Source organism: Cryptomeria japonica, chromosome 3, assembly GCF_030272615.1.
Source record: "Cryptomeria japonica chromosome 3, Sugi_1.0, whole genome shotgun sequence".
Taxonomy (NCBI): Eukaryota; Viridiplantae; Streptophyta; class Pinopsida; order Cupressales; family Cupressaceae; genus Cryptomeria; species Cryptomeria japonica.
In genome coordinates this window covers 304,520,406-304,544,720 of record NC_081407.1, presented here as the reverse complement: position 1 = coordinate 304,544,720, position 24,315 = coordinate 304,520,406, and positions in this window count along the sequence as shown.

Genomic DNA, 24,315 nt, shown 5'->3' with positions numbered 1-24,315 from the left:
CAGAAATGTTGGGCAAGCATAGCTTCACCATTACCAATCCTGACATACTGTTTGAGCTCATAGAACCTGTGCTCATACTAGTCTACTATCATCCCATACTAACGCAAGGTGTTTCTACTGTATGGAAACATAGCGAAACACCTGTCCAAACTAATGAGCCAGGTCTCTACCTCAAGACCCGTACCCATACCATCAAAGTAAGGAGGATTGAACCTCATCAAGTCCTTTATGTGACCCAAGGAAGGTGGATCTCGGACAGCTGGAATCTCCCTCCTCTTGGGTGATCTCTCTCTCTCTCTCTCTCTCTCTCTCTCTCTCTCTCTCTCTCTGAAACCTGCTGAAGCAACTCCTCAACCTGAGCATGAATAGGTTGCTCAAACTCAGGCCTTTGGCCTAACCTAGCTAGAACCTCCTGAAACATCTATCTCAACTCTTCCCTTTTGGGAACCTACTCTCCTGCATGCTGAGAATTCTGATGAACAGACTGTTCTGACTCCTGATGAACAGATTGTTTCAGTTCAACACTCACATGAGTGGGTGGTGGTGAAGGACTATGATGGTCAAAACCATGGCCCCATCCTCCACCTCTACCTCCTTTGCGACCACCCGTACAGTCACCTCCTCTAGCTTTCCTAGCCATGACCTGGTACCATAAAAGAGAAAATGGTTTAGATCTATAGTAAGGATAAGACAAGAGAGATACAAATATTAAGACCTAAGCAAGATGGTCAACTGAAAGGCACACTACAAACCCTGAGTACCCAGTGTTGAAACTTGGGCTCTGATACCAAATGCAATGCCCCACCAGGAACCCTAAAGGAAAACAACACAACTAGGCAACTAAAGGGTGAAATAATTTTTTTTTTTAAAGATTAAGTGCATTAATTATAACCATTGCACGTCTAATAACACAGTGGAAGACTAACACATGATTTCCTAAGGGTTACCAACGAAGATTAATTCGCAGATTATATTAACACCACGGTTAATCCAATTGTCCATTTAATTAGGTAAATTCAATGCTTATAATTTAAACTACACATACATCTAAATCCCAAAATGAAAGAATCAAAGTGTTCCATGCATTCAATTTATCCATAAATCATTTATACATAAAACCAAAGCAAATAAATTTAACATACATCCTACTGACATAATTATTACAATATCCATAAATACATGGCTTCCAAATATACCACGGAATCCAAAGTTACAATATCAAGGTTACATAAAAGTCTGATACAATGACCACAAGGTCTCAACTGAACAATGATCACAAACATGAGCTGGTACATGAACCACGAACCAAGAAACACCAGCGAAGCCTTTCCTTGCCTGAAGATACAATCTATAACATCAGATGGGAAGTGGCACTACCACCCAACCGTGTGATCCCAAAATGGAACCACCCCACCGTGCTAGGAGATAGTAGAAAACCCTCAAGCAAGCAAAGTAAGACAAGTACAAAAGAACTACAAGACTTTGCAAATATCCATGTGACTCAGCTCACAAAACACTAGTGACTCTAAGGAGAGAGTGTCATCACGTAGCTTAAGATGGATACCATGGTACAACATCCATAGGTCCCCGCTCACTATCCTGGTAACCTCTCCCGAACCTTCGGTTCCAACTAAGTCTCATGTGAAGCCTACCAATCCTTTCGTGAAGACAAGGTGGTAAGTTTGCCATTCCAGGCCTTCTCACAACATTATGAGCCCTGTGCTAGCACTCACCTATGCACGAGGTACATTATCTTAATAAATATTTATTCCACCCACCCCCAAATCAATTATTAGGTTATCAATTTTTAACTGACTTTCGACGAGTTATCCTGTCATCTACTTCGAGCATGGTCCCCGCTCGAAAGCCACTCTTTCTCATAGGACACTAATAGAAAAGATCTCTCTACGAGAACTCTATGGCAAAACAGACAGCCATAACTAATCCTAACAAATCACAGGTGAAGGATACCAAATATCCAAAACCAAGTGTCCAAACCATGTCTTCAACATAACCAAGTGATCTCCAGATGATAACAAGTCATCCTCAATGTCAGTGAATAATATAACCTACCGGTGAACTAGATATCAATGACTATGCACAAGTCACTGAACTTGTCGGTGAACATAACCAAAGATCTCCAGAAGGATAAGTGTTGATAAGTGTTGACATCAATGACAAAACCAATGCAACATATACATAATCCCAACAATCTCCACTTAGGCATTGATGGTAACACAATATGGAAAAACCATCTAAGTGCTAAAGCAAAAATGCCAAAAACCAAAAACCAAAAATCTCCAGCATAGATCACTACCATAATCAAAATACAGATCATCTCTACATCTATATAATCACTCCCCTAAAGAATAATCTTTCCTCAAAGAATAATGTGTTTTTCCATAGATATCTCTCCCCCTTTCACATCAAATGCCAAAGCAAAACAAATACCAAATACAACCAATTCGTAGAACCAATTACAAATGCTAGCTCTCCTCCATCAAAGCCGGAAAAAGGTTTCTCTGTGAATTCTGTTAGTTTGATGCCAAACATCAACTGTCTAAGTCTCTACCGATGAGGGTATGACCCCAAGCTGCTCTGTGAGATATTCAAAAGTCTCCTTACACAAAGGCTTAGTAAAGATGTCTGCAATCTGCTCTTTAGTATTCACATAAACCAATCTTACTTCTTTTGCTTCTACATTCTCTTTCAGAAAATTGTATTTGATAGAAACATGTTTAGTTTTAGAGTGAAATACCGGATTCTTAGATATATTAATTGTTGTTGAATTATCACAATAGATGATTATAGGTTCTTTTCATTTTACCTTTATGTCCTTCAACATTTATTTAATTCATAATACCTGAGTACAATTGGTTGTTGCTGCAACATATTTTTATTCTACTGTTGATAATGATGTACAACTTTGTTTCTTTCTCAACCATGAAATCAATCTACTACTAAGAAAGAATGCCCTGTCGGTGGTGCTCTTTCTGTCATCTACATCTCCTACCCAATTAGCATCAATGTATGCACATAAATCAAAATTTTCATCTTTAGGATACCATAAACAAAGATTTGTTGTACCTTTTAAATACCGAAAAATCCTTTTTACTATTGATTCATGATTTTCTCTAGGATTACTCTGAAATATTTAAACAATACACACTGCATTCATTATATGGTGCAGGAGCACCTAAGACTTGGACTATTTAGTTCTCTCAATTTTGGCTTGTACTGACCCTAGCCAATTCAATAGTGAATAAGGACTCTAGGAGGGTCCAACAGTTAATGTTTTGAGTCAATGTAGGCCTAGGTTGAGTTCATTCTTCTTAGGTTTGCATTTTTGTGTAAATAGTGGGTTTGAGTAGGTAGTTGACCTTCTTGATGCTCAAAAGTGTTAAAACATGGTATAGGTATTAGGGAGGGTTACATTAGCCTTAGAAATGTTTTAAAAGTCATGTGTGATGACTTAGAATAGGTCTCATAGGTTGGGAAGACCAAAAAGTGAAAAAGTGTGAAATTGCAAAAAGTTGTCATGACAACTTTTGTCCTGAAATGGTTAGCGATGGAGTTAGGGATTGTCCAATGCCCTAGGATGACTCCATACGTGGAAAAATATATAAGTAACCTCTATTGCATGGTTACCAAGGTTAGAGAATGTGTTTTTTAAGTTCAACAATCTGAAACTACTCATTTTCAGACTAGTTGGTAGCATTTTGGCTTGATTTTACTCATTTTGTAATTGAAAATGGATTGAATCCATTGATCCAAAAATGGATTGAGTTTCTCTAGTGTGTTATAGTATTGTTGGTTCCATTTCAAGCTTTGTATTTAGTTTACTTTGGTTTTTACTTTCTTTGGTTTGTAAACAACCAATTTTGGCTTGTATATAGCAATTTATGTAAAAATGGTTGCCCCATGAATTCCACATGTGCTGCCATCAGGGATTGTTGGGAAATGAAGGGAAACCACCCATATAGTGTACATATGCAGGGACAAGTGTTGGAGATGAGTTTCAATGTGACTGTCACCTTATTCTATGTGAGTCCAAGAGCAACTCGGCTAGAGGAAATAAGGTGAAATTGAAGTGCTAAGTGCAAGGGTGAATGCCAAACCGCCATCTAATATTTTTGAGGGGTCCATGAAGTTGGGATAGAGTTTCCAGTACAAGGACAAGCCTTGACAAAGTTATTCGATGCCCAAACCCCAACTTGACCAGTCACTGCCGGCTAGAAGGCCTATAAACTGAAGCCTAGAGAGTCACGGTAGCCAAGTCAAGGATGAGAGGGGCTTCTCTCACATGGTGGAAATTTGTGCAAGATGAAAAGAAGAAAATGGGAAAAGAACCCATCTCTTCTTGGAAAGGGATTTTAGTCAAAATCAAAGAAGTCTATCTCCCTGATGAATATGAAGTGCAAATTCATATGAAGACACAAAACTTAAGACAAAAAGACCTTGACGTCAGTAGCTATACAGAGGAGTTTCACAAACTTAGCTATAGATATCATGCAGTGGAAGAAGAGAGTCTCAAGGTTGCTAGGTACCTAAATGGTCTATGATGGAACATCCAAGAAGAAATCAGTTTAATGAGCCCAAAAAACAGTCCATCAAACCTATCAACTTTCCCTTAAGGTGGAGGAAAAAATGAAAAGAAGACATGACTCAAGTAGCAATAGGGGCAAGAGTAGAGTAAAAGACAATAGAGGCCATAAAGGAGGCTTTGGAGGAAGAATTTCTAAACAAATAACACAGGGAGAGTCTAAGCTCACTGAGAAGCAAGATAGTGGCACTAATAAAGGAGGATTCAATAGAGGAAGGGGATCAAACAATAGTTTTGGAGGGATATTTAGCGGACAAGGTAGAGGTTCCTATTGGTGTAATTAAATATTCATTTTGGATATTATTACACTTTACTTAAGTTAACTTAGGATAATGCATCTCTTCGTAGTTTGGATTTGAGACACTTAGGGAAGTGTGCACATAGGGATAGAGCTTGTAGGAGAAATTCCACCTTTTGTGGTCTTATTTTGCTGTTACACTCCACATTCGGTGGTTCATCCACCTCTTGTGGAATATTATATTATTTCTCCTACCTACCCTTAGTATTTCTTACCTACCCTTGTTTCTCATTGAGCCACATGTCATAATTGTGTGCTCGTACATCCATATGGCCTTGCCTATATAAGCAAGCCTATTTTCATTGTATTGGAATCCAGTTGATTATTTGCATATTGATGAGAATACAGTTTGTTCTTGTCATTCTATTGTCTCTTTTTATGCTTTTCATTGTGCCCTTGATCTTGGCAAAATCCTACATGGTATCAGAGCCATTGGGGCTTCATTGATTAGTTTTTTGGAGACATTTTAGAGGCTTCTATTTTCAGATTTGGGGATCTTCATTTTTTGGGGTCATCGTACAATGATTTGGACATCACCGTTGAATCCAGGAGGCCGTTTCCATGAATTTCGACTATAAAGTCGACCTATTTTGGTGAGAAAATTTTTTTCCCCATTTTGGCTATTATCGTACAGATTTCGAAAAATTTTAATTATTTTTCAAAAAAAAAAAAGGAAAATCTTTCGGATAAAAGCGATCAATTTTTTTTTTGGAAAAAATTCGAAAAAAAAAAAAGGCGAATCAAAAATAAAATAAAAATTTAAAAAAGCAAAAGTAGTTTTTGGGGGTCCGCAGACCCCCCCGTACTCTGCAGTACTCTACAGGTTGTAGGAATGTACCTGCTGTCGGAGCCACCGTTGTCACCGCGTACCTGCTCCCGCACGCCACCTCAGCTCCCGACCCGGCTCTCTGGTAGCCCGCTCCCGCCTCCGGCGACCTCGGCTCCTGACCTGGCTCTTCAGCAGCTCGCTCCCACCTCCGGCGACCACGGCTCCTATCCCAGCTCTCTGGCAACCCGCTCCCGCCTCCGGCGACCTCATCTCCTAGCCCGCCGGTATATCCTTCTTCGGCGACGCCTTCCTCCCGCTGGCAGTCTACTAAACCGACGGACCCACGTCTGCCACGTGGTAGGTGGCCATTGGCCTGTAGTCGACTACCATACGCCGTGTCAGACCACCACGTCAGCAGTCTGTACGACCAATCAGTTGCACAGTCACCGCGCACAGTCAGCAGTCCGTACGGTACGGACGCCCAGTCAATAGGGAGGTGAAAGTTTTCACGATGGTCATACGGCCATCAAATTTATGCTCATGAATTTCTGATGTCAGTGCCACATTAGCAGACTTTTGAAATTTTTTGACCCCCTCTCCATTGAGCTTTTCAATTTTGTAGTCCAACTTTGAAAGGCCATATCTTGCTCATTTTTGCTCCCTTTTTGGTGCAATTTTTTTTGAAATGGGCTAAAATTTTGTGATCTTCACAGTGGTGTGGTTATTTTCTGATTTTGGTGTATAGGTTTTTCGGAATTTTTGGATTCTCTTAGTTGTACCTGTCTAATCCTCAATTCTGCAACTTCAAAGGCCTCGTTTGAGCTCATACGACCTCCTTTTCAAGTGTCATTTTTTTTTAAAGTGCATGTTTTTTCTTCTACTTTCATAATGTATGATCAGATTTTAGAGATTTTGAGTGGAAATTGTACTTTCATATATTTGTCTTATTTGGCCTATTAGGTACTTGTAAAGTGCTTGGATCTTAGTTTCGATCTCTTGCATTATCAGTTTGAGTCTCTTTTGGCCTTATTGAGGCAGTTGTAAAATTGTAATCAGAAGTCCACTTTGCCATCTTTTGCAAGTGGCCCATTGTATACGCACTAAGTATAAAGTGCCAAATCATCACTTTTGGGGGGGGTTCTTTGATTGAGTGAATTTCTGGGGGTGTCTTGTGTGATTGTGCCTCTCTTTGTGCTCTTTCCATTTTTTTTGCAATGAGTCCTCATAAATTTCCACCTTTAACTCCACATAATTATGCATCATGGAAAATTGAAGTATGGAGTAAATTAATGGAAAAGGGTCTCACACATTACATAGATGGAACAATAGTAGCACCACCTAATCCTAAGGCTAATCCAAATGCTCAATTAGAATGGATCACAAAGAATTGCATGGCTCTTGGAACTTTGCGCAAGTATGTATCAGATGACCTCATTTTTCACATTGAGAAGTGTAAAACAATCAAAGAGGCTTGGGATATGTTTCAAAAATTGTATGGTCAAGTTGATGAAATCAGAGGCTATAAGATTGACAATGAACTCACCAACTTGGATCCCAAGAGTTTTGATACAATCCAAGATTATGTCACCAAAGCAAATGAGCTAAGAGCAAAGCTTAAGGATTGTGGAATTGACAAAAAGGAGGTTCAGTTGATATTCAACTTGTTGGACAAGCTTGCACCAGAATATGCAGCATTTGTATCTAGCTTCCAAACTCATCATTTGACAGTGGGGAGTTCCTATGTTATGCCTTCATTTGATGCTTTCACAAAAATGTTAATATTGGAACAATCTAAGTTGTTGAATATGGGGCTTCTCAAGTCTTCAAAGTCCAAGGCTTTGGTGGCAAATCAAGGGAATCAAGGAAGTCAAGGCAAAGATTCCAACAAGAAGAAGAAGCACTCTAAGTCTAAGCCACACCAGGAAAAAGGACAATCATCCTCTCCATCACAAGGCGATTTTTCATCCTCTTCCAAGAAGGGGACACCACCTAAGAAAGATAAAGCAACTTGTGCATATTGCAAGAAGTATGGTCATGATGAGCATCGATGCCACGCAAAGCAAGTTGATGAGTTAACTAATCTTCTTAAGAAAAACAACATCAACTTTCCATCCGCCTACACAAAGAAGGATTCATCTCCTTCCTCTTCCTCACAGTCTAAGGGAAAAGGGCAAGCATTTGTGGCTACAACAGGTTCTTCACAGCAATGGATACTTGACTCGGGTGCCTCATATCACATGGGTTCTACAAAGGAGCAATTTTCTTCATTGGAGCCATCTAAGGTACCTCACATTTACATAGGTGATGATACACAAGTAGAGGTTGAAGGGAAAGGTTCAGTTGACATGGGTGATGGAACATTTGAGAATGTTCTCTATGTTCCTAACTTGTCTACCAACCTTCTCTCTATCTATCAAATCACTCACTATGGGAATGAGAAAAAGGTTGAGTTTACACTAGGTTCAGTTGTGGTAAAGGAACTTGATGATGATGCCTTGGTAGCATTGGGACAAGTCAATGACAACTCAAGGCTTTATTCATTCTCCCACTTTGTGCCATGTTCACCTTCTAGGGCCTTGCTTACTCATTCAAATTCAGAGAGTAAGCTATGGCATGAGCGGTTTGGTCACCTCAACTACCGCTATCTTCAGTAGCTCAACACTAAAGACATGGTCACAGGTCTACCTTGAATTAGTTTTTTAGAGGGTATATGTTCAGGTTGTTCCATGGGCAAGCATCCCGAAGAGAAGTTTGATAAAGGGAAAGCTTGGAGAGCTTTGGAAGTTCTTCAACATGTTCACAGTGATGTAGCAGGTCCATTTCTAGCACCTTCATTTAATAAGGCCCGCTATGTCCTCACCTTCATTGATGACTACTCCTGCTTCACTTGGGTCTACTTTCTTATTCATAAGAGTGAAGTATTTGACAAATTTCAGGACTTCAAGACTCGTGTGGAGAAGCAATCAGGGAAAGTGGTCAAGATTCTTCACACAAATAATGGAAGGGAATATGTGAACAAGAGACTTGAGGATTTTTGTACATTTGAGGGGATTGATCTTCAGCATTCTGTAGCATACACTCCACAGCAGAACAGAGTTATAGAACGCAAGAATAGAACTCTCTGAGAAATGGCTAGCTGTATGATACATGCATGTTCTCTTGATCCCGGCTTTTGGGCAAAGGCTATCAGTTGTGCCACACACATCCAGAATCGGGTTCCTCACAAAGCTTTGCAAGGTATTACTCCTTTTGAAGCTTGGGCTGGTAGGAAACTGATTGTGAGGCATTTCAGAGTCTTTGGGTGTCCAGCATGGGCTCGCATACCTCCGTAGAAATGCAAGGCATTGGAACCTCAGAGTCGGCCTTGCATATTTGTTGGATATCCTGAGGGTATTAAGGCATACAGATTGATGGATCCTGAGACACATGAGGTGTTCATTGAGAGGAGTGTTCACTTTGAGGAAAGCTCTCCTAGCTTAGCCTCTCTACCTCCTCCACCTTCCTCCATTGTGGATAGTAATGTTAGTGATTCAGATGATGAGACTCCTATAACACCTCCGCAGGGTCCACTTGCAGTTGAGGAGCCTCATTCTCCACCTCCACCTTGACCTCATTGGGCTTGACAGACACTTTAGTCTGCAAGTTCTCTTGTTGGGGATCCTTCAGATACACAGAGAACTCGATCATAGCATCAGGATCTGCCACATGCATTCATTGCTACCACTTCTGATCCACAAACATTTAGGGAAGCATCAAGGGTTCCTGAGTGGGACCAAGCTATGGAGGAAGAGTATAGTTCCTTGATGAGGAACAACACATGGGATTTAGTCCATCTCCCTAAGGGGAGAAAGATGGTTCGATGTAAGTGGATCTATCGGACCAAGTTTACTACGGATGGTAGTGTGGATAAGTATAAGGCTCGGCTTGTTGTGAAAGGTTTCTCTTAGGTTGCAGGTGTTGACTATACTGAGACCTTTGCACCCATAGCCAAGATGAACTCCATTCATTTGACACTTGCTATTGTTGCAGCTCATGGTTGGGTTGTACATCAGATGGATGTGAAGAGTGCTTTTCTTCATGGTGATCTTGATGAGGAGATTTATATGGAGCAGCCACAGGGTTTCATCTAGGATACTTCCCTGGTTTGTAGACTAAGGAAATCTCTCTATGGCCTTAAGTAGGCCCCTAGGGCTTGATACGCCAAGATGGATTCCTTTCTTCTCTCTGCAGGTTTCACCAGGTGTCATTCCGATCCGAATGTCTAAATTTTGTGACAGGATGACTCTCACTTGATACTTGTGCTCTATGTTGATGACTTGATCATTACAGGGAGTACCGCATCCATCATTAGCAGGGTCAAATTTGCTTTGCATGACATATTTGCTATGACTGACTTGGGTCTTTTGCACTACTTTCTCAGGATAGAGATTTCATAGTCACTCTTCGGGATTACACTATCGAAGCCCAAGTATGCTCTTGATCTACTTGCACACTTTCATATGGCTGATTGTAAGCCTACCCCGACTCCCTTTCTTTCAGGAGTCAAGCTTGAGGCTCAGTGTTCTTCTCCACCAGTTGATGCCACTTTGTATCGTCAGCTTGTGGGTAGTCTCATCTACTTGACTCATACACGCCCTGATATTTCATTTGCAGTTGGCATGGTTTCTCGCTTCATGCAGGAACCACATGAGCTTCATTGGAAAGCTGCCAAACACATCCTTCATTACATCCAGGGTACACATCACTATGGGATTCACTATGCAGCAGGCACAGGACTTCGCTTGGTTGGTTACACAGACTCCGATTGGGCTGGCGATCTTGATGATCGTAAGTCTACTTCTGGTTACAATTTTCACCTTGGTTCGGGCCCCATTGGTTGGCAGAGCAAGAAGCAACATGCTATTTCTCTCTCTTTGACTGAGGCTAAGTATCAAGGTGCTGTTAACGTAGCGACTGAGACCATTTGGCTCCAGCAGATTCTCACAGAGTTTGGATTCACCACTCCACGGCCGACAGTTCTACATTGCGACAATTAGAGTGCTATTGCAATCTCGAAGAACCCGGTCCAGCACCAGCGGACCAAACACATTGAGATTCATATGCACTATATCTGAGAGCTCATTCAGGAGCAGGTCATTGATTTGCAGTATTGTCCTACAGCAGAGCAGGTTGCTAACATATTCACCAAACCTTTCACCAAGAGTAAGTTCCAGTAGTTGCGAGCTCTCTTGGGGGTGCGAGATGTGTTATTAGGGGGGGTCAGCTGACTTCTCCTTCCTCTCTTATGGGGGGGACTTTTTCCTCTTTGAGGTTTTGTCCTTCTTCTTTGAGAGTCTTTTGTACTTTCATCTCTCTTTTGGGGGGGAGTTTTTTCCCACTAGGTTTTCTCCCTTTCTCCATTTGTGAGAGATTGCATTACATAGTTTTTGCTTGCATTTGCATATTGTACATGGGTACCTATCATGGCCTAGTAGCCGGGACCCATCTTGCATTGTTGACTTGAGTCTTCATTCCCCTAATTTGCACTTAAGGGGGGGTGTTGGTGTAATTAAATATTCATTTTGGATATTATTACACTTTACTTAAGTTAACTTAGGATAATGCATCTCTTCGTAGTTTGGATTTGAGACACTTAGGGAAGTGTGCACATAGAGATAGAGCTTGTAGGAGAAATTCCACCTTTTGTGGTCTTATTTTGCTGTTACACTCCACATTCGGTGGGTCATCCACCTCTTGTGGAATATTATATTATTTCTCCTACCTACCCTTAGTATTTCTTACCTACCCTTGTTTCTCATTGAGCCACATGTCATAATTGTGTGCTCGTACATCCATATGGCCTTGCCTATATAAGCAGGCCTATATTCATTGTATTGGAATCCAGTTGATTATTTGCATATTGATGAGAATACAGTTTGTTCTTGTCATTCTATTGTCTCTTTTTATGCTTTTCATTGTGCCCTTGATCTTGGAAAAATCCTACAGTTCCTCATACTTTGCAACAATGAAGTGTTACCATTGTAACCAACTTGGTCATCCATCATATAGGTGTCCAGAGAAGGGATCATCATCACATGGTGGTGAAAGAAGAGTGAGCTATCTTCAAGAAGAGTCTTCAAGCAACAAGACTTCAGAGGTTGCCTTAGAATCAGAGGTAGGTGACAACTTGATGATAACGAGAACTTTGATCAAAGAACCAGTCAGAGAAGAGCCAAGACAAGAGCTATCTTCAAGAAGAGTCTTCAAGCAACAAGACTTCAGAGGTTGCCTTAGAATCAGGGGTAGGGGACAACTTGATGATAAGGAGAACTTTGACCAAAGAACCAGTCAGAGAAGAGCCAAGCCAAATAAGGTCCTTATTAGGATCAAATGCAAGATTATGGACAAAGTGTGCAAAGTGATCATTGATTCAAGGCTACAAACAATATTGTATCAGAAGAGGCAATGAGTAAGCTCAATTTGCAAAGGATACCTCACAACAATCCTTATAGAGTTACTTGGTTGAACAAAGGCCAACATGTGCTAGTTAATGAGCAAGCATGGGTGGATTTTACCAATGGGAGGTATAAGGACAAGGTGTTATTGTTGGCATTTGAATGATGTTGTGATTGTCATTGATGGACACACACTTGCTTTGTGTACACTTTCTTGATGTATGAGTTATTCTCAACCGGTATTTATTCCAACTAGTATTATGTATTATAGTCCTTAGACTATCAGTGTTTTACAGAAGATGTTTACCGGTCACAAATTGACTGAAGACCTCAAGTTGTATGAAGACCTCAAGTGACTCGAGGATCTCAAGCGATACGAAGGAACAAAGCAATAGTTAACACTTTTCCAATCTTCATTTTTTACAACCGATAATCGGAAAATTGTATGAACTGGTATTACTCTATGATGAGTTACCAACCGGTATTTCTGTGATGAGTTATCAACCACCAACACTTTGGCAGTGATTTTTTGTCGTGTTATCAAATGTGTCTAGATGCACTGAACCTAGGAACTTGTAATTTAATTCTATTGGACTGACATGAAATCAAACTCCTTTATAAGGACATCATGTCTAGGGTTTTAAAATGATGATGAGGGTTTTGTATGTGTGATCATAGAAGAGAAGATTAGGTCTGTGTGAAGAGTATGAGTGTGGAGATATTGAAGACTGAAGTAATGTTGAAATGCATTAACAATGAGCTATCAAGGATCTAACCAAGCATACTGTACTAGTATCTAGATCACTCACTTGTTGATTACTCACATCTTCGACAAGTGTAAAACCCTTAACCAGGTAGGCCCAGCAAAGCCTTTGTAAATCCTCTAACAAGGTGGTTCATAGCTGTGAATCTGAAATCCTCTCACAAGGTAGTCTTTAATAGGACTTATCTCTTAACAAAGATCTAGATTCCTAACAGGATCTATTCTGGTGAAGAACATTGTATGACCTTAACTAGTCTAACCTTAATAGGTCTGGTTTCTATTCTCCAGATAGTTACTTGTGAGTTTCTGCTCGCCATGGTTTTTCCCATTTGGGTTTCCACGTCAAAACATCTTGTGTTATGGTGATTGTGCTCCCGTGAGTGAATGCTTTGTTTTCTATTTGGTTTGCATTTATCTTAACTGATATATTAGTGAATTTGTTGTACCGGTTATCTACTAAACTAGTTAGAAGTTTGAGTTCAATGTTTTTCTGTATACTAATTCACCCCCCCTCTTAGTATTCATCAATTGGTATCAGAGCCAACCTTTCTATAAGTTTAACCACTTGGAAGGAGATATGGGGGAATACATTGTGAGGGAACTTACTCATCATCTCACTCAAACTGAGAGAGCCTATGATGAACCCAAAGTCAAGTATAAAGCCCCTCTGGCAAAAAGAAGAGAGCATGCTGAGAAACTAATGGAGCTTACTGAAAATAGTTCTTTTGATGAAGCAGACATGGATGCCCTAGTTGAATAAGTTGAAAAACTGAATGAATCTAATGCTAGCCTGAGAAGGGAATTGGAAGGACTGACTATCAGAATGTGTCAAGAGCTTGAGAACTGAAGGAAAGTTGAAGATCTGGTAAAAGACAAAGATCATGAGATCTCTAAGTTGAAGCAAGAAAGCAGTGCCCTTACCACTCATCTTCAAGAGAGTAAAATGGAAAAAGAAAAAATGCAAGGTGAACTAAACATGGCTATTTCTGAGAATGCAACCTTGAAGGAATCCAATGCTTCTATTTCCAAAGAACTTACTGAGACAAAGGAGATACTTGCTAAATTCATTCAGAGTACTACTAAGCTAGAGCAAAAGCTTGAATCAGCAAAACCGGTAAAGAATACCACTGGACTCGGTTTCTCTAGTTATGAGGAAGGTGAGACCTCTGGAACAAAAGATGTAGCATCAAAGAAGAAACCAACATCAAAGGATAAAGGTAAGAAAAATTTTAAACATGTTTGCTTTAATTGTCTCAAGGAAGGACATACTGCTAATGTGTGTAGAAATAAGGCCTACAATAACTTTCCTTATTTTCTAAACAATAAGCCTAGATCCAATAGATTCAATGGAAACTACTATGCATGCAACAAGTTTGGGCATAGATCATTTGAATGCAGGTCTATTTTGCACAACACTAGGAAATACCCTCCAAGGACTCAAGGAGTTATCCTGGAACCCACTGTGAATCGGACTCCAAACTGGTATAATGCCTATGACCATCAGTCAGGTGGTGGTGGCTATCAAGCGACAACTGGTTGGAGAGCAACCTGTTTGATCTATCATGGTAGTAGTCACACTGCTGCAACATGCAGAAGGAAGAATGGTAGTATGAACAATGGACCATGGAGAACACCTGGAATGGTATGCTATCATTGCAACAAACTGGGACACATTGCTAGAACCTGCAGAATGAGAAAGAACCTATCGGATAATATAACAATCACTCCAGAAGGGAAGATTGATGTCAAAACCGTTCAAGTGGGAATGAATAAAACATGGAAAAAGAAACTTGAAGAAGTGTCACAAGATGAACCAGTCTCTACACCTAGTGTGGAAGTCTCTGAATCGACAAACTGAGCTTTAGAAAAGCTTAGGGGGAGAATATCGGTGAAATATTTTAACCCCTAGTTTATATCGATAAAGACCTTAACCGATATATGTTACCTGTCAATCGGAAGAAGATTTTGAACCGGTAAAAGGCAAAATTAGGGTTTGTACCCTAGCGGTGGAGCATTTATTATGCTAGGTGAAAGATCGTTTAAAAAAGGATTTTTGATGCCATTTTCTCTTATCTGTTTTCGAGTGAAGAATTTTTCAAGCGTAGAGCGATAAAGAGAAATTCGTCAAGTGATTCAAAGTGAATTCAAAATATTGCAGAAGAATCCAGAGATCATTTTCAATAAATCAGGTGAAGAACACCAAAGCGGTAATCCAGCAACCGAAGTGGTGTGTTGTGAGCGACATTGCAAAAACCCTAAATTTCAAAGTGTGAAGGTATTTCTTGAAATTTTTGTCTATCATTTAATCATGGCTTCTGCATCGCACTCCAGTTCTAGTGCACCTATAGACTCAGTGAATTTTATTCAAAAGAAGATGAAATAGAATGCCCTATCCCATATACCCACTGGATTCATGGTTGAGGAAGATATTTCAGCTTATATTGATTGCAAATTGGAAGACCTAGGATCCCTAGTGATCCATTCTCAGCTAGGTCTATTTTGTGGGAATGACAAGAAAATTAAACCGGAATAGAGCATCCTAGAGAGGAAGAAACTACACAATGCAGTTTATTTTGTTGAAGAGTTCACGGAAGACCACATCCGCATCATCTTGAGCAGAGTACACGGTGATAAAATGTACCTCGAGCGGATGCATGATATCACACCGGAAGCAATTCATGTCGTCACTGGTTTCAATAACATTGGTGAGGTGCCATCTTTAAGGAAGGTCATCAAGACTAAAATGACTAAGCTCACGGGTTCTTTGAGCGACCAATGGGGAATGATAGTCAACCCTATCTGAGATAGATTGTGTGGCTGGCATAAAACACCCGGTAGCTGATCACCATGCAAGCATACTTAACCAAGTATGCTTTGATAAATGATAGAAACTGATTCCATAAGCCAGACCCAAAATCCAATGACCAAGTCACCAAATAGTGCATACCGATAAAGCTAATTGGGAACACTAGGCAAGCCAGTAAAGCCAAAATCTAGTTGGTAAAGGCACAAGCTAATCCGGTACCCAAAAATACCAAAAGAGATAACCAAATCATGAACCACCAGAATATAGAAAAAATATTACTATCATAATAAGCATCCAAAACCAATTCCAGAGACCTGATCATACCAGATCAGAATCACAGCCAAAACCAACATGATCACCAAGACTAACTGGGATAGTCTCCATCCGAGATACAGTGTTGACTCAAAAACCAAAATAGTTTTCTTCTTCACTCAAAAAGATGAGAGGAGTCAAAAAATTTAACTTTGAAGTGGTGTATATTCATTGATTTTCATTACTTCTTATCTTGTAACTCTCTTCAATTCCCTTTTCTTCAAGAGCACAATTTTTTTTTCTAATTATAACTTTTTCATTTTTTTATAAATTTTTTACTATATACACATTTTTTATTTTTAGGTAATTATTGAGATACTAAAATTTATTATAGCTCAATATTAACTTTGAAGTGGTGTATATTCACAGCCAAAACCAAAATGGTCACCAAGACTAACTGGGATAGTCTCCAACCGAGATACAGTGTTGACTAAAAAGAATTCTAGTTTCCAATCATCGTATGAAGCAAGTTCAAGTACATGAGAGGCCAATTGACTATGGACCACCACAAGTTTTTTATCCCACTTAATCAATTTGGTTTTTTTAATAAAAAATTATGGTTTCATTTTTTTGTGCAATTGTTTTCTTTTGATATAGTTTTATTTTTTTTCTAGATGCATTTATCAAATTTTGATATGCAATTGAAATGCTTTTGTGTATTTGAATTATAACTCACATTTGAATAATGTATATTTATATTTAATGGGCATAATAAATTCTAAACTACACATCTATTTAGGTCTTACGCGCATTTGTCATGTGGTTGTGCAAAATTGTACTTTGAAGTTGTGCAATTGATGCTTTTCAATGCACATTTGACATTTAGGGTTGCAGTTTTGTTTAATAGTTATGCAATTTGTAGATTAATCTCCCCCAACTCAAGGTCATGTTAACATTCATTACAAATTCATTCATTTTTTTGAAGGGCTCCGAGACTATTTTCTATTGTTCCAACCTCATTGTGGTAGTCTGCAGACTTTAATTCTTGAAGTGTATATGTATTATTATGTATGTATAAATAATTGTTATAGAGTAATTATAGAAATTATAGATTGTATATGCATAGAGTTATATTATATGTACACAAAAATGTGTGAAAGGATTTAAGTTCATGCACGATGCAAGTGAAAAACATGAACAAAATTTTAGATTTTGTCCTATTATATTATCCATGTGCCTAAGTCAATCTTATTAGTTATGTAAAGGATCCGTATAGAAAAAAGAATTTTTTTTCTAAGTATGCAACAAAATGTATAGTGAATCAGTATTTATGAGCGTGTTACTCTTTTTTCTACATAATAAATCTATGAACAAAATTATGAATGTGTTATTTATGAACAAAATTTTAGAATTTGTCCTATTATATTATCCATGTGCCTAAGTCAATCTTATTAGTTATATAAAGGATCCGGATATAAAAAAGAAATTTTTTTCTAAGTATGCAACAAAATGTATAGTGAATCAATATTTATGAGAGTTATAACACGATTATCAAAGTTTATATTAGCCTTTAGAGGATCTAACCCAGCAGACCTACCACTAGCACCTTCTTCTACTTCAGACTAGACTGCATATTGTGATTCAATAGTAACAGGTTCTTCAGACAAAGTTTTGATATTCATGACAAACTAGTCATAGTTTGGTGTCGAATAGGTAATGTCATAAATAGAGCTTATTTCAGAGTGATCAGAGTCAGAAGATGAATCATCTGACTCCTCTTCAAGTGTCTCAGTGAAAGCATGCATGGTATCAATATCAACATCTTTTATGCTGCAAGTTCCTTCTTGTTCTGGTTCAATGATCACCTGTAGTTGAGAAACCTGTTGACATAACCTTGATGACTCTGTTAATTTTTGTCTTCTTTCCCATTTAGCTTCCTCTAGATTGATGTTGTAATCTGGTAGTGAGTCACCACTTTTTGTCCCCACTGCTGCAGTAAATGTTGCCTATAGAATAATTAAGGAAGATGCCTCTTTTGATTTGTGTACCTATTGTTGGCAATATAACAAGGATATTGAGAAGGCTGTTGATGATTATGGACATAACTGATTAAAGATGTTTTACTATCTTGATATTATTATTTTGTCATTGATGTCAAGAAATTGATTTTCTAATTCAGTATGATGTTGCCATGTCTTAAGAAATATGATATGAAGATTATAAAGAAGTCGGTAAAGACACAGGAAAGAATATGATGAATAAAGGGATAATTTATTCAATGGGCAACTCTACAGAGTCAGACAATGATGAGATCTTCATGTTTTAGATTGTTTTAACATCATACATATGTTGTAAAATGTAAAGGTTAATACTACACTATGTTATCAGGCAAAGAACCTAGTCGATAAACCCTAAGGAACCTAGTCGGTAAACCCTAAGGAACCTAGTCGGTAAACCCTAAGGTTATAGTAGCCGGTTAATGAAGACAGAATGTCTACTGAGTAAAGTTTAGTATTCACCGAGTTGTAACCGAGCTATAACAGAATGCATTTAATGTTTACATGTGATATTTAATGAAAGAAGCTGATGAGCTGGAGCGAATCAATGATTGGCAAGTCATGGAAGAAGTTTGTTAACAAATCTAAGGCAATGGAAAGTTGGCAAGAAGATCTACAGCTCATATTGAACCGCATTACCCTAACACAAGTTCCAAGATGATTGTGCAAGTTTTGAGGTAGGGTAAAACATTTTTCAGATCGTAAGATACAATGAACCTAGACAAGATTGAAGATCTGATGGCTATGATTGATCATGGGAAATGTGATCAAGGAGATTAAGCGATTAGATGATTGTTTATAAATAAGGAACTATTGATAAATAGTGAATGCGGGCAAGTGTATGCACAGGGATGCTACATAGTGATCACCAAGCACAGAAGCTTGAAGACCTGTTGGAATAATAGAGGATTGATGCCTAGCAGATAGACAAGAATAGTTCTATGACTAGATTGTGTTGAACAAATAAGAATCTGCTTTAGCATTTTAGATGTGAAGTTGCAGATAGATTGTATTACTGTTAGCTTATGAAAGTAACAAGAAATCTCTTAACTGAGTGGACTTAACAGTCTTATAAGTAAATCCTCTAACAAGGTGACATTCTAAATGAGTGTTTGAAATCCTTTAACAAGGTCACTTCTAACAAAGTGAAGATCCTAATAGATTTGAGGGAATCCCTTAACTGGGTCACATCTAGCAATGTGTTTTGTAATCTTTAACAGGATTGGCTTTTAACCGAGCATACTCTAGAAGAGTATATTTCTTAGTGGGTCTGAAATCCCATAGTGGTTTTTCCCTATTTGGGTTTCCACGTTAAATCTGGTGTTATGAGGTTTATATTGTTGATATGCTTTTGAGTTTGCATGTTTGACAATTTTTATTCTATGACTGATATATGTTACCAAGGTTGAATCTGATGTTTTCATTCATGATTAAGTTTATATGATTCACCCCCCCCCCCTCTCATCTTGTTGGCTATTGGATCTATACTTATATTAAGTATCAGAACTATCAATTGGTATCAGAGCCTTGGACTCCAAAAGGAAAGTTTAAAGGCACTTGAGTTAAAGATCCAAAGATGTATAAGAGGGATGCACCTAAGCTAAATAAGTAAAGTTTCTCTACATGGCAGAAAATGATGAAGCTACATCTATCAGAAGTTGGAGAATATGCTATATACTATCTGGAGAATGATTTTGTTACATCGATCACCTATCCATTGACTATGGAAGAGATAAAGGCAAAGCAAGAACACATTCAAGCAATGATTGAAATAACATTTGCATTGACCGATTCTAAGTTTAATGATCTAGAAGGCTGCAATGATGCGAAGGCTATGTGGACTAAGCTCATATCTGTATATGGAGGAGAAGAACATGTTCAAAGAGCAAAAGTTGATAGTCTAAGAGGACAACTTGAATCTATGAGGATGAATGAAGGTGAGAACATAACCCAGCACAGTACAAGACTAAAGGAGATTGTAAATCAAATCAAGGGAGCAAGAGGAACTATTGAAGAAAAGGATGTGACAAGTAAGTTGTTAAGATCCCTTCTACATGTCTATGCAATCTGAGTCTCTGCAATCAATGAATTGAGGTCTATACCTAATATGCCAGTTTCCTTGGATGCTACTATTGGTAAGCTACATGCATTTGAGTTAAGTAATTTTGATAATAGTGGGTCATCGGTAAATAAAGTTGAATCTGCATTTAGTTCTTTTCATCTGAATGAATCTAATGATTACTATGAAAGAAAGTATAAGTACTTTGAAGGAGATCATAGTGGAGCAAGTGAAAGATTTCAGAAGAACATGGAGGAGGTACACAAATTGTATGAAGAAATCAGAAAGCAAGAAGAGTTTGAAGCACTATTGGCCAAAAGGTTACCAAGAGGCAAAGGTAAGTATAAGGGAAAACTACCCTTGAAATGTTTCAATTGTGATAAGATTGGACATATGGCTTCTAACTGTCCTGACAAAGATTTCACTAAAAAGAGAGATTACCGAGATGACAGACAGAAAGATAATCATTACAGAGGTCACCAAGACTTTAGAAGAAGAGATAGAAAGACCTGCTTAATTGCTGATCAGGAATCTGAAGCTGATAAATTAGATGAGACTAATACAAAGGAAGTTGTTTATGTGGTTATCAAGGATGGATCAGATGAAGAAAGGTATGAAGAAAAAGCCCTAATATCTCACATAAACACTAATGATTCTTGGATTATAGATAGTGGATGCTCACATCATATGACAGGAGATAAAAACAAGTTTGTTATGTTAGAAGATTATGATGGAGGCTATGTTAGATTTGGTAATGATGCACCATGTCCAGTAAGAGGTAAAGGATCCATAACACTTCTTGATAAAGCAAGATGCAATGATGTTTATTGGGTTGAAGGTTTGAAATATAATTTGTTGAGTGTAGCACAACTAAACAACATAGGTTATTGAATAGAATTTCAGAAAGGAATTGTCAAAATTCATGACAAAAATGGAAAGTTAGCTGCTACCAGGACACAAACAAAAGGTAATACATTTCACCTTGACTCTACTCACAACAAGTGCTTGCATGCAAATATTGATAACACCTGGCTATGGCATAAAAGGTTTTGTCATGTTAATTTTGATAATTTGATCAAGATAAGTAAGAAGCACAAAGTAAGAGGTCTACCGAGTCTTGAAAAACTTGAGAATGCTATGTGTCGAGGATGCCAAATGGGCAAGATGACAAGATCCAGCTTTACAAGTAAGTCCTACACTTCTCAGGGAATTTTAGATCTTGTACACACTGATCTTTGTGGTCCTATGAAAGTTCAAAGTTATTATGGTGATAAGTATTTCATATTATTTGTGGATGATTATTCAAGGATGATGTCAGCAATGTTTTTAAAAGAAAAATCAGAAGCTTTTCAAATGTTTAAGTGGTACAAGGCTAGAGTTGAAAATGAAACAGGAAGACAACTGAAATGTCTTAGATCAGATAGAGGAGGAGAGTTCACATCTGATGAGTTCAACCTATTTTGCAATGATCATGGTATTAAAAGACAAGTCTCTGCATTGAGGACTCCACAGCAGAATGGAATAGCTGAAAGAAGAAACAGATCTATTGTGGATTGTGCTAGAACACTGATGATTGAGAAGAAGGTTCCACAAACATTTTGGAGAGAAGCAATAAGCACAGTTGTTTACACCTTGAACCGAGTTCAATATTAGAAAGGTACTTTGAAGACACCTTATGAAATCTAGTATGGCAAGAAACCTAACGTAAGTTATTTTAAGATCTTTGGAAGCAAATGCTAAGTTCATAAAGATGATAGAAATGGCAAGTTTGATCAGAAAAGTGAAGAAGGAACATTTCTAGGATATTCTTCTAGAAGCAAAGCATTTAAACGTCTGATCAAATCATCTAACAAAATAGTAGAAAGTGCAAATGTGAAAATTGATGAATTTGCAGAAAGAACTGATGGCAGGAATTCCAAAGAACCAGAAGACTATGATGAATTTGTCAATGTGCAACCGAAAAGTCCTACCGAGATAACTGTTGAAGGAAATGAGGAAGATATCCAGTTACCAAGTGATGAAGAGGATCATATAGAGCCTACCGAGCCTGTATTAGCCAAATATGTCAGAAGACATCATGCACCAAGTCAGATTATAGGAGATAAGGATGATCCAGTGATGACAAGGAACAAACTGAGACAGAACACATGTTTGATATCTGAATTTGAACCAAGAATAGTAAAAGACGCATTCAACGGTGAAGATTGGATAAATGCTATGACTGAAGAGATTGATTAAATCAAGAAGAATGACACATGGACACTAATCCCAAGACCTAAGGACAAAAATGTAATCAATACAAAGTGGATCTTCAGAAACAAGCTAAATGAGAAAGGAGAGGTCATTCAGAACAAAGAAAGATTGGTTTGCAAAGGTTATACCCAAGAAGAAGGAATTGATTATGGTGAGACTTTTGCACCTGTTGCCAGACTTGAAGGAGTTAGAACATTGCTGGCATATGCTGCTTTCAAAAACTTCAAGGTATATCAAATGGATGTCAAATCTGCATTTCTAAATGGAATATTAGAAGAAGAAGTTTTCATTGAACAACCTGAAGGATTTGTTGAAGACAATAATAAAGATCAAGTATGTAAATTGAACAAAGCTTTATATGGTCTGAAACAAGCACCTAGAGCATGGTATGAAAGATTGCACTCTTATTTGATTAAGATTGGTTTTATAAGGACAAGTGAAAACAACAACATGTACATGAAGAATGATGAAAATGGAATACTAATCTCAGCCATAGTTGTTGATGATATTATATTTTGTGGAAATGACTCTTTATGCAAGAACTTTGGTAATGAAATGAGCAAAGAATTTGAGATGCCATTAATCGGTGAGATAAAGTATTTTATAGGCTTACAGATACTACAAATAAAAAATGAAATTTTCATTACTCAATCCAAATACATAAAGGAAATCTTGAAGAAATATGGAATGGAGGATTCAAAGCTAGTAAGTACTCCTATGACTACAAACTACAAACTATCAAAGAATGATGAATCTGCATCTGTTGATGAGACACTCTACCGATCCATGATTGGAAAACTACAATATGTTGTTCATAGCAGGCCTAATATAGCACATGCAGTAGGTATTGTTGCAAGATTCTCTGCAGATCCTAAGGAAATACACATGACAACAATCAAAAGAATTTTCAAATACTTGAAAGGCACTGAAGATTATGGCTTAGTATATCAGAAAGTAAATGATTTTGATTTGAAAGTCTATACTGATGCTGATTGGGCAGGCAACATTGATGACAAGAAAAGCACAAGTGGAGGAGCTTTCTTCTTAGGAGAAAGACTAGTGAGTTGGCTTAGCAAGAAACAAGGATGTGTTTCTCAGTCAATAGTCGAAGCTGAATATGTTGTTGTAGTATTGAATTGTACCAACTTTGCATGGATCAAACAATTGCTGGAAGGTATAAATGAGAAAGTTACCGAGCCAGTAACTATATTCTGTGACAGTACTAGTGCCATTAATATTTCAAAGAACCCTGTTATGCACTCTAAGACAAAGCACATATCTATCAAATATCATTATCTTAGAGAAGAAGCTCATGAAAAGAATGTGGCGTTGGAATATGTTAACACAAAGGAACAAATAGCTGATATCTTCACCAAGCCACTACCAAAGGACACTTTTGAATATCTCAGAAGTAAGTGAGGGGTCCTACCCCTATCTTTTACTCACTGACCGAGTTCGGTGAAAGCATCACTTCGATGAATCTATTGAATATCTTTTAGGGAGCTGATGCTGGAGTGATACACTTTAAGAATGTTTTTCTGAAAGTGTACTAGAACAATATTGGGATAATACAGAAAATGATACAAGGAACAGGAATTGTAAACAAATGCTCTGACCGAGACTCAATTGATACACATCAGTAGGAAATAACTTCTTATAGAAACAACTTATGTTTTAGTTCTTTTCTTTTTGACATTGTTGTCAAAGGGGGAGAAGACTACCAAGGGGAGAAGACCTACCCAAGCGGGAGAAGACTAAAGGAGGAGAAGACCTGAGAAGACTGAGAGAAAACTAGAAGAGAAGTCTGATGTATGGGGGAGAGCATTTCAGCATTTTAGAATCACAACAATCCAAATTCCTAATGGTCAAATCAATTGGTTTTGCCATCAATGCCAAAGGGGGAGATTGTTGGCAATATAACAAGGATATTGAGAAGGTTGTTGATGATTATGGACATAACTGATTAAAGATGTTTTACTGTCTTGATATTATTATTTTATCATTGATGTAAAGAAATTGAT